This window comes from Pteropus vampyrus, unplaced genomic scaffold (assembly GCF_000151845.1).
Source record: "Pteropus vampyrus isolate Shadow unplaced genomic scaffold, Pvam_2.0 Scaffold153, whole genome shotgun sequence".
Classification (NCBI taxonomy): domain Eukaryota; kingdom Metazoa; phylum Chordata; class Mammalia; order Chiroptera; family Pteropodidae; genus Pteropus; species Pteropus vampyrus.
Genome location: NW_011888934.1, coordinates 3,856,948 through 3,862,728, shown reverse-complemented (window position 1 = coordinate 3,862,728; position 5,781 = coordinate 3,856,948). Strand labels below are relative to the sequence as shown.

Here is a 5,781-nt window from a genome sequence, read left to right as displayed (position 1 = left end):
TTTTTTTAGATGTGATGTTTTCTTAGGTTATGTTTCCATATCTCTTCTTTTCTACAATATACATTTAAAGCTATACTTATTTCTCTAAGCACTGCTTTAGCTGCATCACCCAAATATTGGTGTGTTCAATCATCATTATCCTTAAATTTGAATTATTTTCTAATTTCCATTGTTACTTATTCTTTGACCTATTATATAAAGGAATATTGGTTAAATTTCAGGGAATATGGGATTTTTTAGTCATCTTTTTTGTTACTCTATCTTAATTTCACTGTACTTATAGAATATACTTGAATAATCTCAATCATTTGAATATTATTGAGGCTTTCTTTAAAGCCTCTAATGTAGTCAGTTTGGGTAAATATTCCATGTGAACTTAAATGGAATGTGAACTCTATTATTGTGTTCAAAGTCTTCTATCAGCTTACATTTGTCATTTGGGTTCATGTGTTTATGATGTTCAGATCTTCTCTAGACTTATTGATTTTTTAAATAGCTTTATTGAGGTATAATTGACATATGGAAATGTAAAGTGTACATATTTAAAGTATACAGTTTCATAAGTTTTGATATATTTATACATTCATAAAACTATCATGTCTACGGCCATGCTACCCTGAACATGCCTGATCCCATGTGATCTTGGAAGCTAAGCAGGGTCGGGCCTGGTTAGTACTTGGATGGGAGACCAACTAGGAAGACCAGGTGCTGTAGGCGTAAAAAACCAAAACAAAACAAACAAACTATCACCATAGTTCTCCCTTCCATTTATTCACTCCCTCTCTTGTCCCCAGGAAATCACTGTTTTGCTTTGTTTTACTACAGGTTATTTGAATTTCCTAGAATTTTTATAAATAGAATTGTACAGTATATACTCATTTTTATCTACCTTCTATCAATCGGTATATAACTTTGCTGTTCATTCATATTGTTTCGTGTGTCAATAGTTAATTTCTTTTTTATTTCTGAGTAGTATTCCATGGTATGATTGTACTTAATTTGTACATCTGTCCACCTGTCTTGGAAATTTTTTGTTTGCTTCTCTTATCACCTGTTGAGAGAAATATTTTAAAGTCTGCTAATATGATTTGAACTTGTTTATTCATTTATTTATTTTAGACTGACAATTTTAAAATATATTTTGAAACTGTTACTAGGTGCATACAGATTTAGGGCTATGCCATATTTCTAGTGATAAACTCACTTATCTTTAAAAAATACTTAAAAAAACTCTAGTAATGCTTTTTGCCTTTGTACATACTTTGTCTAATATTGATGTTGTTCTGTGAAATTTATTTTGGTTAATATTTTCATGGCATATCCTTTTTCACACTTTTACTTTCAACCTTTCTGTGTCCTAATATTTTAGGTGTATCTCTTTTAAGAAGAATATTTCAATAATCCAGTATGACCATTTTAGTTTTATTTTGAAAATGTACTCTTTCTTTTTGTTTAATATAATTACCAATGTAACTAGTTTGAAAGTGGTTACCCTAAAGATTACTGAAAGAATTCATGATTTGTTATCAATGTCTAATGCATATTATTACTTTTCAATGCTCTGATAAAATGGAACCCTAGCATCCTCTAACTCCATTTACTCTTCTACTTTCTTAATGTATTTTAATTCCACCTACCTTTTAAATTTAAACATCAATACTATAATTTTATATATTGAATATTAATTTATATTTATGTACATATTTAACTTTTCCATTCTCTTAATTCCTTTTCATTTCTATGTTTCCATTTGGGATCATTTTCCTTCTATCTAAAAAACTCCTCTTAGTACTTGTATTTCAGATCTACTAGTGATGAATTCTCTCCATTTTTATTCTTTTGTTAATATATTTGTGTCAACATGAATTTTGAAAGATAATTTTGATAGGCGTAGAATTCCAAGTTGGCAGTAATTTCCTTTCCACATCGTAAAGATGTTGATTTAACTGTTTTTTGGCTTATATTATTTCATTCGAGAAGTTAGTTGCCAGACTTACTGTTGTTCTTTTGAAGCTAACAAAGACCTTTTTTTCTCTGGCTGTCTTAAAGATTTTCTGTTCGTTTCTGGGTCTTTGCATTTTGATTATGATGTGACTAAATGACATTAAAGAAATTTCGTGTAAGGTCTGCTGAGTTTCTTATATCTATGAGTTGGAGTCTTTTATCAGTTTTGGAAAATTATGGGCTGTTATTTGTTCATATTTCACTTTATTTCATATTCTATCTCTCCTTTTCTTCTAGAACTCCAATGACACCATTTACATTTTCTGATTTATTTTTATTCTTTTTTAAGTTTTAATTACACATATTATACTAACTTGTCAGTTCATACTTGTCTTCTGTTTCTCTTAATGCTATTAAACACATTCCTTGAATTCTTAATTCTAGAATGTTATTTGAGTATTTAAAAATTTTTAATTTTCTTTCGAAAATTTTTCTCTTTAATTTATTCCACTTATCAATTATTTCTTGAACAAATTATTCAAAACTATTTTAAAGTCTTTCCCTGTTTACTTCTTTATCAGGATTATCCATGGATTGGCTTCTGTTTCTTTTTCTTTTCTTCTTTATTAGTGGTCATATGATCCCATCTTTTCATATGGTCAGTGATCTTTTTATTACATGTTGGATGTTGGACACTATAACATTTATAGAGGCTGCAGATGCTGTTACCTTCCACTAAAGATGATGTGTCTTATCTTTTGCTGGAGGGAGAAAGAGCAGGGGAGGTAGTAATCACCTTAATCCATTCAGGTACTAAACTATGTTGAAACTGGGTTGCAGTTTTGGTAAGACTCACTCTACCTCTGCTTATACTCAAATTCTAGGATTGTATTTGTAGATTAAAAACCTGGCAGGTCTTTGTCTTCTCAGCACCAACTACGACAGAAATTTCTGTTCTGCTTTACAGAAGTTTTTAGCTTAGCTCTTCAGTCTCAAGTCATATGTAGTTTCATAATTTGAGAAATGTCTGAAGGGATGATGTGGAAATGTGTTTGAAGCACCTAATGTCTCCAACTTTGCCACTCTAGACCTGTTCTCCTGGTTTCTCCTGGTTCCTTGTCCTCTGCTGTGGGCCCTGGCCAGGGCAAAGTCAGAATTCCAAACCTCTAGACCATGTCCAGAAGTGGCAAATGCTCCCAAGAAAAAGGCAGCTTCAAATCTCCAGCTCACCCCTGAAGCCTTAACACCTTATAGTTTACCTCTTTGATTTTAGAAATTTTGATCTTAGAGATTTATTTTCCTTATTTTTTGTTGTTTCCACAAAAATAGAATAATTCTTGTACTTGACTTGGCTCTTCTAGTTGTCCTCATTGGAGCATTTATCTGTGGCAAATTACTTCTCATACCTACAAGTAGAAATTTATATTCCTATTTCAAAATAAAAATTGAGGGACATATTTCTCCCTCTGTACCAAATGTGCAAGATTATTAAGCCCAGAGTTTTGCTTATGTCAGGCTGAACCTAGGCAGAATTATAACTGTGGCTATGTTACTTTTAGCATTTTTCTTTTCACATTTTAAATTACATATTCCTTTTCTGCCTATCCCATAAAATTCTAAATCCAGGATGCTAAAATTCTTTTTTCTCCCAGAGATTATTTTCATTGTTTGTCTTTATAGATTATTAGGCGTCTTCTGCCTTGCACCCCTGCCCATCAAAACTTGCTCAAACTATTTATTCTTTCAGCATCCTCCTAGAAAATTGGCTAATTACTTGAATAAATCAATTACAATTAAACAGTTGGTGACTTATAACCTTATATTGAGATGACATTTTTATTTGAATGTGATTTACCCTTGTTAAAATGTACATAATGTGGGACTTTCTCACATTAGAGTAGTAATGATGGATGAGATATATACTCTTCCTAACCATTCATATAACATAAACACTGTAACATTTACATTCTTTTGTTCATTGATCTATTTATTCAGTTAACAAATATTTATTAAGCCCTTACTATTTATAAGTCATTTTGAAAGCCACTTCAGGAAGTACAGAGATGAGTAAGACAGCTCCTTTCTCTTAAGAATATTAAAGTCTAATAAAAGAGATAAGACAAATACACAACTAAAAATAGTGCAAGGCATAATGGGATAAGGACTATAGAAGAAGGAGGAAAATGAAGTAGCGTGGGCATATTGAGAAAAGGATCTTTTGTCAATCAAGCAGTTAGAGATTCCATCATGAATAAAGTAGCTTTTGGGTTTTGAAAGGTGGGCTAAATTTCTGATGCAGATGTCTGCAGGGGGTCGGAAGGGCAGATAGAACATTACAGTAGTCCCCCTCTCCATTTAGTTTCACTTTCCACAGTTTCAGTTACCCATAGTCAACTGTGGTCTGAAAATATTAAATAAAAATTTCAAGAAATAAACAATTTATGAGCTTTAAATTGAACATCATTCTGAGAGGCATAATGAAACCTCTGCTCTGTCCCACCCAGGATGTAAATCATTTCTTTTTCCAGAGTATTCACACTGTATACATTCCCCACCCATTAGTCATTTAGAAACTGTCTCAGTTATAAGATTATATGTCATGGTGTCTCAATGCTTATATTCAAGAACCCTTATTTTACTTAATAATGGCCCCAAAGCACAAGAGTTGTGACACTGGTGATTTTGCTATGCCAAAGAGAAGCCATAAATTGTATGTATGTATAAGAAAAACATAGTACCATCTCTGGATTCAGCCATCCATTGGGGGACTTGGAATATATCCCCCGTGGATAAAGCTACTACTATATGAACAAATGTAGTAAATATGAGAAGTACAGGGAGAAATTCTGTCATGGGGTATTGCTTGCTTTGAGAGATGGGAAGATCAGTGACCTTTAAGTGGCTTCTCTTGGATTACTGAATATTGAATCCTTGGTTATCTGTAGTGATGAGCTTAACCTGGACTACTGTTTAATATCAACGGGCACTGTGCTTTGAACTGAGGATACATTAGTACTTGACATTTCAGAGCTCACTGTGTAGTGAGATTCTATTAAGGTTTTTTTTTTTTTTTTTAATTTTATTTACTACAAAGCGAAGAGAGAAAAGTGCTAACAAAAGTGCTAAATGAACAAAGTCATTCCACCAAAGAGACCCCCTTGCCCATGGGGGTTTTCCTTCTATTTCCAGACCATAGACATCATTATAAAAAGTTTTTAGTGTTATGCAAGTATTTATAGCATCTGTCTGATTTTATCAGTGCTCCCAGCCAAAATTAACAATTTAGATGAAGATATCTATTTAGTGTATCTCTACTTCTATCGATTTGTTCATAATGTATTCTTTCCTTCCTCACTCAACCCCTCCCTCCCTCCTATACTCTCTTCCTTTCTTCTACTAATATTTACTAAGTGAATCTACATTCCAGATATTGCAATGGAAGCTGAGGATTCAGTTATGTTTAAAGCACGGTCTCTGGTTTCTGGTGACAGTGCCTAGAAAAAGTTGATGGGCGCCTTGTAACTCAAGAGAGTAGGAAATATATATGGATCAAAATGTTCATTCCTCTCAAGTAACTAAAGTTTATTTCTAGGGCTTGTGTAGCATCAACATTGCTTCTTTGAATGTGGACACTCAGAGGGCTTCCCAAAATATCTTTTAAAGCCTCTTTCTATCTTTAGATTATCTCATCCCTATAATGGTCAACAATAAGGAGGAAGTTTAAAAGCAAAATTTTCAAACTCTTATCTGGAATGAAAGGCTTATTCCAAAGTGCTACCACCTGATATTCTCTCTAGATTGAACTCTATTTTCCCTCATGTCCATTTAAAAAGCCAG

At 32.7% G+C, this 5,781-nt stretch overlaps 1 pseudogene; it reads left to right on the top strand.

Annotated features, from left to right (window-relative positions):
• Nucleotides 1-598: 598 nt before the first annotated feature.
• On the top strand, nucleotides 599-717 carry LOC111745390 (annotated as a pseudogene).
• The last annotated feature ends 5,064 nt before the right edge of the window (nucleotides 718-5,781 follow it).